Below are 13,278 nucleotides of genomic sequence, written 5' to 3' on the forward strand. Positions count from 1 at the left end.
GTCTCTTTGTGGCAAAATACATTTTGTACACAGCATTTAACACACTGAACTAATTAGTCACTGCTGATACTTGACTGATTGATATTTAACTAGAGCTCATCTGGAAACACAATATGACCTGGTACTAGTACTACAGTGCTTTAGCACACTGCAGTGACAGCTGAACACACATGCATGAAATGCAATCATGACAGAAATACTAGGTAACCCATACATTACTAAATACAATGGGGGTGCACACAATATATTGTTACTGGGTTGAAATATCAGCTCTAATTCCATAAGTATTGCACAACAGTTTATTACTGATACCTTCATGCATTTACTGCAATAGTTTCCAGTTTACTTGCATAACAGTTGGGATTATGCAGGTGTAATTCCACAGTTATTGCACTACAACTGTTTTGCAGATAAATAGTTAATGCTCTACACTTTCTGTCTTATTAGACTATAGCTAGTTTAATACAGCTGCACTCACCATACTCACTGTGCAACCTGGCCAGATGCCCTGCATGCGCCTTGACATTGAGAGCTCTCACTTCTGCAGCTGTTGAGAAAGAAGCACTCCACTATGCATACCAGTTTAGCAGACATTCAAGATTAAATGTTGGTGAAACACAGGTAAACATACTTACACACATGTGGAACATTGCCCGCCTGGAATTCTTGGACCCAGATGTCCAATAGAGCCCTCTTCTGTCTTTTCAGGTCATCATGGGGGTGATGACATTACTCACCTGTGCGGGAGTATCAGTTGCACTGTTCAGGTCCCTTGCCAGCTAGTCCCAGGCATCCAAGCCCTGGTAACCTCCCTTCATGACCCGGTCTTCATGTTTTTTTACAAGGAGTCAGGCCATGACCCTGGACTCTTCAATGTCCCATCGCTGCACCTGAAAGTGCAAACTCTCTCCAGTGCCTGCCATTGTATCCTTCAGAGACAGAACTCCAATGGATTATGGTGTGTTCTTGCATATTGAGCTTAATATTGCCCATTTTCCCACTCTTACGTGCCATTGGGTAAATTTTAAAAATGCAGTGCATCACTTGGCACTGCTCAAACCAGCACAGCTGAGCTGTGCTTAAACTGGCAATGCTTAGCAGTGCACAAATCAGCTAAGCACAGACAAGCAGTGTCAAGCATGCCAATCATTGCCTAACCAGAGGTTGTTTAAGCAGTGCTTTTCATGGCTTAGCAAGGCTTAGTAGAGCTTAGCTGAGTGCAGCAGATCATGATTAAAAAACAATTGGCATAATTTATATTTAGAAAATACTTGCTTAATTTCCCTTCCATGTATTCAAACCCCACATCTACTGCACATAAAGTTGTAACTCTACCCATTTGGCTAAGTGGATATATGGAATGGCGCTATACTTTTACATATACCTCTGAGCCAGGTTTAAGCATTCATAAGTACCTCACCGCACAGCACAAACCCACTAAGCTATGCTTAAACTTGACCTTTGATTCATAAATTAAATGCATCTGGTTTCTATTTTAGATGTCTGTCATGTATCCCTTGCTGCGTGCTGCACAACCTTAAAAAAATAATAAAATAAAAACAAAATAAAAGAATTAAATGCATTGATATAATGCACTTGGACAGTGCAGGAAGTGTGTTACTCATCTGCATGCACAGTTAGTTACACACTGCCTACACTGATTCAATAACTGTGTTCCACAGCTTTCCCTCAGCAATGCACCATCATTAATATGCATGGCGCACTATCGAGGGCATGAACATGGTACCTTCCATGCAGACTCTACACTATGCCTACATGGAATTTAATAAATATGAGGAAATAATTTAATAGGTTTAAATGTAATATATTAGAGTAGAACAAATACGTCTATGTACTTGTTCTTCTCGTTAATATATTTTACATATTTACCTGTCTGCTTAACTGGACAACATCTAGTTGATTACAAATGGCATATGTGATGAAAGACCCCCAAGGAAAAAAAAAAGTCTGTTTAAGTGAGTTCTACAGAATGACAAGATATGAATATGTGCATGTTAAAGTTAGATCTGGATTAACCGTTTATAACTGGATTACAGGCTTTCTAGTTTTGTAGATGCCAGCAACAGAATAAGTACCATTTAATGAATGTCCACTCATGATATCATTTTCTTTTCTATAGGAGTCACAGATTAATGAAAACACTATCAAGGAGAATAATGGAGAAGAACCTTTCTACAGCGAAGTAACATTTTCTAAGAAGGAGAAACAAGAGAGCAAGCCATATGAAGATGAACAAATGAACATGACTGAATAGGCACCTGTTGCTTTTACGAGAAGTTAATTGATCTGTTCAGCTTTGAGTACAAATGATATTATTATTTGAGCCCATATAGCTGCAGACCAAAACAGTGGCATTTTGACAAGAAAGAAAGTTTCCTTAATTTTTCTTGTTGCCTCTTTCATTGTGTTATAACATTAGATAAGATGGGCAAGCTGAGAAGCATTGATCATAACTTAATACCAAAAATGCTTTTCATGTTGTATTCCAGTATATCTTTTGTCAGTTGTGAACATTCTATGTCTGCATGCAGGGATATGCCTACAAGCCATTGCACTCAATACTTCATCAATTGTAAATGTTCACATACAATCGACAAATGTGGCACATCATGGTTTATACTGCAAGGAGATTTTGTTCTCTAATATTTTACCTGCATTGCCTTTTTCATAGTGTTCATACTAGTCTACATAGAATGGCCCCATATTAATTGTTCTCAGTTCAGTCAATTCTGACTTATTGCCTTATTGCAGTTTTACAACAGTAGTTTTAGCCCACTTCTTACTTAATAACCTCAGGTAATTGATCCCTAATGTGTATCTTGTAACATCATTACAATTAGATAGTCCCTTTCATTTTATTTATTTAACATTTGCTTACCAGGAAAGTCCAGCTTAGAACAAGCCAAATTTCAGTGGAGGCTCTGGGAGAAACACTCCAGATGGGTCACCTTCAGATGCCCGACAACGCGTTTCGCCGACACGGAATCCGACGGGATGAAAACACCGACAACGCAAATGACCGACAAGGTGAGAATCCGACAGACTCGGTAAGTGTGCGATAGATTGAGGGATTTAGTGTTAGGGAGCGGACAGGTAAGTGTGCGATAGTGAGGGACTGTGGGTTTAGGGGTGGGTTAAGTGAGTTAGGGTTAGGGTGGAGGTAGGGTGTGTGTGCGATAGTGAGGGACTGTGGGTTTAGGGGTGGGTTAAGTGAGTTAGGGTTAGGGTGCAGGTAGGGTGAGTGTGCGGTAGTGTCGGACCTTGGGGTTAGGGGTGGGTAAGTGAGATAGGGTTAGGGTGCAGGTAGGGTGAGTGTGCGGTAGTGTCGGACCTTGGGGTTAGGGGTGGGTAAGTGAGTTAGGGTTAGGGTGCAGGTAGGGTAAGTGTGCGGTAGTGTCAGACCTTAGGGTTAGGGTTTGGGTTAGGGATAGTAGATATGTTATGTAGTGTACTGTGTTGTTTACGTGTAGTGTGTTGGTGTAATGGTTTTCAGTGTTTTGCGTTGTCGGTATTTTTTGTTGTCGGTCTTTTCGTGTCGGTGATTTGTGTGTCAGCGAAACGCGATTTCAGGCATCTGAAGGTGATCCCACTCCAGATACATATCTTTGTAATGTAGGAATAAACCAGAGCACCCAGAGAAAACCAACACAAACTCAGGGAGAACATGCAGACTTGGCTTTAAAGGTACCCCAGCTGAGAATCAAACCAGAAAACCTCTTGCTGTGAGACAGCAATGCAAACCACTGTACCACTTCACCATCCTATCTTTTTGTTTACCCTTTAATAATAATCTTTGTTAGTTAAGGAAATGCAATCTGCTGGTCAGTTTTGGAAGAGACACTCCAGTATAAATCTGGAAGTAACCTCTAATATTGTCTTTTAAGCTACAGTCAGTTGTATCCCAGAAAAGACAGATGCCTTCACATATAAAATTGTCTGAATGGACATCAAACTTCATTTTAAAACATATCAGGAGTACATCTTTAATGGATCTGTTTCCATCACATAGAGGTATGGAGAACTGAATTTGGCCCAGGCCAGGTTTGAATTTAAAGAGAGGCACTTGTGCAGTCAGTGGAAAGAAGGAGGACTACTGAAAATTATGCCTTTTTTCTTCCTCCTCCTCCTCCTAGGGAAAAGTATAAGGATGTGTGCCATGGCAGTCATGAAGGAGGTGTAGTGGGGCTCCAGTGGAGAGTGAGATTGGCAGAGTGTCTACTTGCATATGAAGTGTGAGGCTATTTGAGAAGGATGTCTCCTGCTAACACAGGTGGCTCCTTCCTTGCAGAATTCTATTGCACACTTTCCTCCTCATAGCTAGCCAGCATAGACTGCAGCAACCTATTAGGAGGGACTAAAAGTGGCAAGTGGCAATGGCTGTTTGACCAACGGCCCAAAAAGCAAATACCCTTCCTCAGATCAGGGAAAGAATGAACCCCATTAAGGTTTACATCCAATGCAGGAATAAATGGATGCATAGGGGTTGATAGCCAGCTGGCATGGGAGAATGAAATGACAATGGTAGTTGAATTAATGAAAAAAAAAACAGAATTACCTCTTAAATAATTTGAAATGTATACCTAAATGTTTTCCAAAGTTACATTTATTAAAAAGTGAGCTGTTTAGATTAGGCAGAAAGTTGCATTTAATTGATTTTTTTAAATCTAGTGACAATGAATCTGCTAACAGTTTGGATGATTCTTTTTATTCGTGTATGTCAGATGAGGAATGTTTAAATAATGCTTATTCTTTATTAAATACAGATGGTGTTCCTGTTTTTAGTAATTTTACACCTCCATACTCTAACCAGAATATTATAAGTTTTATGTCAGTGTTGAATTTTCAAGTAGAAAATTTGTTTTATGAATTTTTAAAAGAAAAACATAAAGTGGAATATAATTTATGGAACGAACAATGGATGAGTTTGAAACAACTATGTATAGATTGTAGATTGATTATCAAAATATCTGATAAGGGAAACAAAATTGTAATAATGAATCCTGAACAATATGTGAAAATGTGTTACACCCATCTGAATAATATTGAAGTATATGAGAAATGTGACATAAAATATTATGAGGATGCAATGAAAAATTATCTGCAGTTATTGCATAAAGGTGTACGTTTGGGCTATTTTAGTAAAATAGATGTGGAAAAAAGTTTAAGATTGACAACACATATTTGGCTTCATTCTACTGTCTCCCAAGATCCACAAAGGGGTAGATAATTTGTCCAGTAGGCCAATAGTGGCTGCTGAAAAATATTTTCTAAAGAATCTGTTTTTTTTATTTTTTTTTACATGAATATTAAAACTCATGGGTGATACATATACCATCCTATGGGAAAGACAGCCAAGACTTTTTTGGGAAAAATTAAATCCACTATTTGGGAAGAGGATATGTACTGGAATAGCTTAGATGTGACCAGCTTGTATGCCAGTATTAAACATGATATTGGGGTACAATCATTGTTTTATTTTTGGGAGATACCCCCATGTCTCATGTGATAGAGCTGTTATTTTTTTGTTTAAAGAATAATTTTTTAAAAAAAATTAATGGAGATATTTTTCATCAGTTACAAGGAACAGCCATGGGGGCTTTTTTTGTCTCCGTGTATGATAATTTAGTGATGATCAAATCTGAAAGTGAGTATATATACAAACATTCATTTTTTGCGACCTATGTTATCAAATACTTTCGATACATAGATGATTTGATTTTTCTATGTAAAGGAGGCTAAGATTATGTAAATCTGTTTGTTCAAGATATACAAACTAATAGTTTTGATTTGAAGTTTGATGGTATTCAAGTGGGCAGTGATATCCACTTTTTGGATATATTTTTGAAAGGTAATGTTGGTGAATCAATAATAATTTCCATTTATAGGAAATCTGACAATGTTAGTTCCTTCTTGTATGGAAGTAGTTGTCACCCAACACATCCTATGGCTATGATACCCTTTAATTAATTTTTTAGCATAGAAAAATTATGAAGTGAGGAACATAATTTATATGAAGAAATATGTAAGAAGGCAGAGATGTTTATAAGTAGGGGATATTATATTAATAATCTTATAGAAGCAGGATGTAAAATAATATACAAATACTGTAATGTAATGCCTGCAGTAGATTGTGTTGGTGATGAATGCTATATTAAATTTAATATATCAAAAAAGAATATGAGACAGGTTTAGTTTGTGACAACATACAATGTTTTGACACAACACATTATAGATGTAGTTAGATATTATTGGCCATTATTATTAAATGATAAAAATCTAAAAGATATAATATCTCAAAAAATTAAAATATCATATAAGAGAGGCAGAAATTTACTGGATATGCTGGTACACAAGGACTACATTCCCCGAATGCAATAATGTATGATGAGCTGGTAAACAAAGCCGGTACATATGCTTGTAAGAAATGCTGCATTTGCAAATATGTGGTCAACAAGTTAATGTGGTAAATGGATTTTATTTTTTTACCTAATGGAATATATAACTGTCATACAGAAAATGTTGTATATTTATTAAAATGTGATTGTGAGTTATATTATGTGGGAGAGACTGCAAGATCCTTTAAAAACAGATTCAATAACATGTAAGAGACATAATTAATGTAAGAATGGATAGCCCCTTGGGGGCACATTTTAAATGTTTTCATGCATCCAATCCAAATGGTTTGAAAGCCACTATTTTAGAACAAGTGAATTTAGATTTAGGAAAATGTTGTGATGTTAAGCATACATTATTGTATAAATAAACACATTTTATTTTGAAGTATAATACTCTGTAACCTAATGGATTGAACAAAGAGTATAACTGGAGGTTAATTATTAGATGATTGTTGGTTAATTGATTTACTGAATGTACTATTTGAGGTTGTGTTGATGGAAGATGTGTTACTCTTTGAAGGCTTTGCAGCTAAAGCGCATAGTCCTGAATTAAACATTTGCTTGAGTGTCCATGACCAGTGTGGTTTTTATTATTTTGTTGTTCAAATTTGTTGTTTAAATACCTCTTAAATAATGTCTTCAAGTAATATATTACACCTTGCCTTCTGCTTTGATATGCTTTCTTACTTTAATCATAGAATGACATGAATTATGACTTTGGGTAAGATTTATAGTTATTATTATCAGTACTTACTCTCTCTACACCTTCTAATCCACACTATACCTTTCCACTTGTAATCCACTCCTAATCCACTCACTGCTTTCTTTTCTCTGCATTCTATTTTGCTCTTCCTCTTATATTAGCCCAATTATTGCTGCTTTACTCCATTCTGAAGTACTCAAAAATGGACTGTTTAGTGAAAAATGTCTTTTATTAGGATAGTAACAATGTTATATTTTATTGCAAAAATACTCTACTGATCATATACTACTGTATATAGTACTGACTTTTCATGTTGACATGTGCTGTATTTTTGCTCCATTATGCAGTTTACCTCATTACCATATGCAAATTGTCTTTATTCCCTGAACAGTACTTATTTTTCTATTGTTAGTTAATAACTGTTTCTGTAAGTGTTCTTAGATGTACTGTAGTGGAGCTTTTCTCCCCAGGCCTCAACTGAAAATGGGTTTCTTGTCCAGTCAGACTTTCCCGGATAGCAAATGTAAAATAAAATTATTATTATTATTATTATTATTATTATTATTATTATTATTATTATTATTAATATTGTTATTATTATTATTGTTATTATTATTATTAATTCTTTTTGCTTAAAGAAAATGCTGAATCATCTGCTGAGCTGAATGTTATAAATCATAAATATAATCACACATCCTACACTTAGCACAACTGAATCCGGGAAAAGGCAGGTGCCATCAAATATTAAATTGTCTGAATGGACATTGATCTTCATTTTAAAACATATCATAAGTGCATCTTTAATGTGTCTGTTTACATCACACAGAGGTATGGAGATCTCAATATACCCCAAGCAAGCCACGTCAGGTTTGAATATAAAGAGAGGCACTTGTGTCTTTAGTGGAAAAAAAGAGGACTATAGCTGTTTATAGCTGGATTGCATGCATTTCATTGTTAGTGTTCATGAGGGAAGCATATGGAAGCAGCCATTATACTCTACACAAGGAGTACAACATAGCTGCATGGGTTTAGTGTACAAACAGTGCACACCTTATTTAGCAGGAGAATACATATTACAGAAATGGTTTGCAGCTTGTAATCCTCCACAACCAATATGTAGCCCTGGGCATGTTTTGCAGGGAAGACCATAATGCATATATGACACTCAGTAAAATAACATATGTACTGTCTGTTAATAGAATTCTGCAAATGTCTTGCGAGGGAGACTGTAATATCCTGCCAACTCAAATTTAGGCAGTACCCTCACATATCAATAGCAATATAATCACATAGAGTGAGAGTACAGTACAACAGATAATGTGGAGGACAAGAGACAGTGCATCCACAAATCAATAACACTGCAATCATATAGGCTGAGTATAGAGTGCTATAAAGAATCCTGAGGACAAGTGATAATGCATCCACAGATCAGTAATAATATAAACACACAGGGTCACTGTACACTGTTAAAGTGGGTGCACAGAATGGGTCTATAGTAGTTCGCTGAAACTTATTTTCAGTGAACACCTATTCGTCAACACATATTCAACCAAAATCACTTCCACAATTTGCTGAATTTTCCAAGGGCAATGAAGTAGTTGGCCAACTACACAACTTTGTCCTTTTTCCCACTGTAGTGCAATCTGGGAGTTGTTATATATAGTTGGGAGGTGTGGAGTGTGAAGCCCCCCACTTGGTTGGGTTTGATTTAGTTAGTAATGGACATCAAAAACTAAAAAACGAATGAAAATAACAAGCAGTCTGAAATGGACCGAATCAACAAACCAAATTACACCAATCGTAGGTAGAGTGTTTTGATGTTTTATTCTGATGAAGTTCTTAATAGTAAAAGAACAAAAGTGCTTAATATATTACTTTTGGTGTAATTTAGTTTGTAGACTTGGTCCGTTTTAGAGTGCTTGCTTATTTTCATTAGTTAATATTGGGTTCCATTGTGCTGTGGGCAATTGTTTCATTGCCCTTGGAAAATTCAGAGAACTCTGAAAGTGTTAATTGCTGAATATGTGTCGACAAGGAGGTGTTTTCTATAAATAACTTTTGGTGAACTAATATAGACACACGCAGAATAGCAGGCAGTGGTCCACACATATCACTAATAAAGTAATCACATGGAGTGAATGTACAATGTTAAAGTGGGTGCACAGGACAGCAGGCAGTGCATTACACATATCACTAACAATATAATTAAATATGATGAGTATACTTTGTTATGGAGGAGTGGAGTTTTCCATCAGCAAAAAACAGTTTAAAGGAGAAGAGTAATATTCAATAGTCTCTCCTCTACATTTTCAGAATATGCTTTTGGCATGCTGGGGCTCTGCATTTCAAGTCTTGACATTTCTTTTTGCTATACTAATACTGCCTACTGAAGCCATTCTGTGTTCTATTTTAGAATATGGAATTGTCCCGGTCCCCTTCAATAAACACATCACACTGAATGACATTTGATGACCTTTATTAAACTTCCATAACATACCTTTGATAACCAACATTTATTAATTAGAACTGAACATAGTATAGTTGATTTTAATCACAGCATAAACATCCTTATAATGTTAAGCAGGACAGCATACCTATTCATCCTGCCCAGTAAGCAGCGACCATACATTAGCTCACTTACTTTACTTATGAAGAAGCATCCAAGAGCTCGCTTCATATCCCATTTTATCAGAGCATCAACATCCTTGTAGTGTTAATCAGGACAGCGTACTTACTCATCCTGCCCCAGTCAGCTTCATATCCCATTTATTGAATTACCCATCCAGCCAAATAATTCAGGATGATGTGACCTTATGCATCCTGACCCAGTAAGCAGCGTCCATACCTCTGTTTGCTGACTTACTTATGAAGCAGCATCCCCGACTCACTTCCCACACCATTTATTGACATACCTTCCAACCAAATAAACAGCGTCTTTACCTCCAAACTGCTCACTTTCCTTTCCCAAATCCTCAAAATGAACATCCAGACACAAGAGGGGGAACAGAAGAGGGCAAGCCTGTCCCTTTTCTCTGCCTACCCCAACTGATAAAATAACCACAATCTCCACCAATCCACCAAAAGAAAGGGAGGGAGGGTAGATAGCAAGTTCACACCAAAATGTGATTACTTACATAGCTACACTTATCTAAACTCCCTGACATGAATTTGAAAAGGCATAAATTCTGAAATTAAAGCCTTGGCAACTTTAAATATTACTCTTACAACTTAGACCATGCTTTGAACCCCCCATAAGCATGAATTCTGTAAGGGCATAAAGCTCATGACCCAAAGGTCCGCCATCTTCCAACCTCAGTCCTTAATAACCTACCAATCATTCACCAAAACAATGATTTTCTGAGAAACAGAGCAAAACCTGAGGCAAAGATGCAGTCTCCATCCCTACCAAGCCAATGAATTCCATGGTTATCCTGCCATGCCCAACTGTCACCAACTACTGTTGTTCCATGGAGGACAACTTCATCTGCAGTATGGGACACCGTGGGCTGTACCATCACTGGGCCTTCCTTCTCTGTTGCCTTCACTAATTTAAGCAGCTCACTCTCCTGTCACAAGGCAAGAGCTCTAGCTCCCCATCAATGACTCAACCCACACCACACCTAGCCAATAAGGAGTACCAGCTCTGCAACTTGAATAGAAAGCCTTATTCATCCAGCCCTACTCTAATTCCCCAAACCACAACTTGAGAACTGAGCAAATCTGGGCAGCTGAACACCCCATCCACTAAGTTTAATGCCAACTACCACCAACATGATGACGCAGTTAACCACATACGCAAATTACCCATAATGTTGGAATCAAATGACGCCTGTAATGTTGATGCAAGGCCACATCCCAATCAACTAACCACCCTGTGATAACGCTCCACGTAATAAAGCAAAGCACAATTAACATTTCAATGCAGTTTGAAGCAAACCTAAAACCAGAAATGTCTTACCAAGCTTAAAACTCAAACAAGTAGAACCAGCAGCTGAAAGCCCAAAACTGATCTACACCATGTTCTGTAGCACAGCCTCTCACTCTGAACAAAACCTTTGCTAACAAATTCAATGCTACAGGCGAATCCATGAAAATACACCAGGCGAAGTCAGTGAACAATAATCTGAACCAAATGTGACTGCTCAACTTAGACCTGCATTGCCAGGCCCCAGCCAGCCTTTCAGAAACACTGCAATATGACCATAGACAATAGGCAAATGAGGCATGCAGATTTTTAATACCGAAATATTTGCTTACTTACCTAGCTAAACTTGTCTAAACTCCCTAAGACCCTCAACACCTTTGCTTCATTTCCTCCCAATCATCCCTCCTTCCATGTAACCCTTTCATCTCCCCCAACTCTCTTAACTCCCACTAAAATATATATTTCTAACCCCCCCCCCCCCTTGAAGATGTCCCTGGACAAAATGGTTTGTTACCAAACCTTGTTTATCCTACATAAATGCATAGGAATTTTGCCAGTAAATGGTTTAGGCATTGTATTAATTTAGTTTGTTTACCAGGCTAGAACACTGATCATAATAGATCATTTTCACTCACATCCTGTAATTATTCCTTCATTATACAGAATTATTCCTTCATTTATCTACTCTATAAAAGTTTGTTGTAATAAAGTTGCAACTTTTAAAGCTGTTTGAGCTTCCCAGTGCTGTTCTGTAGTAAACACTGTTTATGGCTGCTACACAGTGGAACTACAGCTCATCTGCACTGAAAAGAGCTTAAAGAACTTGTCTAAGCACATTTCTTATGTTAGAAATGTGCCTAAGGAAGATGTGTTCTTTCCCAGCCTAGAATATAGTTGTAGCACATAATGCATTATCTGACAGTATAATATAAAAGTCAGTATTACTCCAATTACTGTGAAATACATATGTGATAATAACTTGAGATTTTCCCCCAATCCTCATCAGGTGAACAAACGGAGTAACATTATTTGGTACAATAAAGTGTTAATTATGCCTGACTGTGGCAAGCCATAACCAGGAAGATAGTAGTTTCTGATTCATGACAGCCCAATCTCAAAAACTGTTGAGCAGTCCAACAGGTCATAAAACACTTGTATTTAGTAAGGTTCTGTGCAGCAATAGCTTATTCCTGCACGGAAATGACAGTTTAAGAGCAGCATGTCAGCCTTCCATGCATAGTAATGAAGGCACGCTGCCTCTGCTCCTACATGGACCCAGAGCGTGGACATGTGCAGGGGGTGTGTCTGAGAGCAGAGCTCTCACAATACACACACATGCTTACTTAAAAATTGAGGTATACCCAAACAGATCCTCACTATAGCATAATCACAATTTACATGTGAAAGGAATCTATAAAGAGTTTTATGTTGTATAACCTACTACATAACATATATATATATATATATATATATATATATATATAACCTACTACATAACATATATATATATATATATATATATATATATATATATATATATATACTGGAGTACTGCAATAAGTCCAGATGTGAAGTGTCATTGTAATAAAGTGGTGAAATCCTCACTATAGCAAAATCACAATTTACATGTGAAAGGAATCAGTAAAGAGTTTTATGTTGTATAACCTACTACCTGCCTGTCATCCTGTCCCCCTGGCAAATCAGTGGGATGATCCCAGAGGTTTAGGCAGCAAATGACATACAACTGATTGTCAGACATCATACCCATCAGAAATATATCTATAAGAACAAACTTGTCACTCTAGCAACTCATCAAAATGTAATGAGCATAATATGCAAAGTATGTCCCATCTCTACCCCCATGTTATGAAGCTATGACCAGAGTGTGTGCAGTAACAAAGTGAGATGTATTTGCATAATAATAACGTGGAATCTGGTAATATGTGTGGCAACATTCAGGTAGTGTTAACAAACATTCCCTCCACAGGTCTGTCAGATAAGAAAACTGTGCCTGGAAATAAAAGATTGAAATCCTGGACTGGTACTGTTTAGTCTGGTATTGTATGGCATTGTTAGTGTTGCAGTTGCTCTGAATAATAAGGTATTACTCATCACTGTCACCCACACTGTGCTACATAATAAAACTGTCTAGGAAATCCTGTATAAGAGTGTTGTAATTACAAGGTCAGATTGTAAAACCACGGGAGACTTATAGATAGAAATCAGAGAAGAGA

This window comes from Protopterus annectens, chromosome 4.part0 (genome assembly GCF_019279795.1).
Source record: "Protopterus annectens isolate FY-2018-M chromosome 4.part0, PAN1.0, whole genome shotgun sequence".
In the NCBI taxonomy this organism is placed as follows: domain Eukaryota; kingdom Metazoa; phylum Chordata; order Ceratodontiformes; family Protopteridae; genus Protopterus; species Protopterus annectens.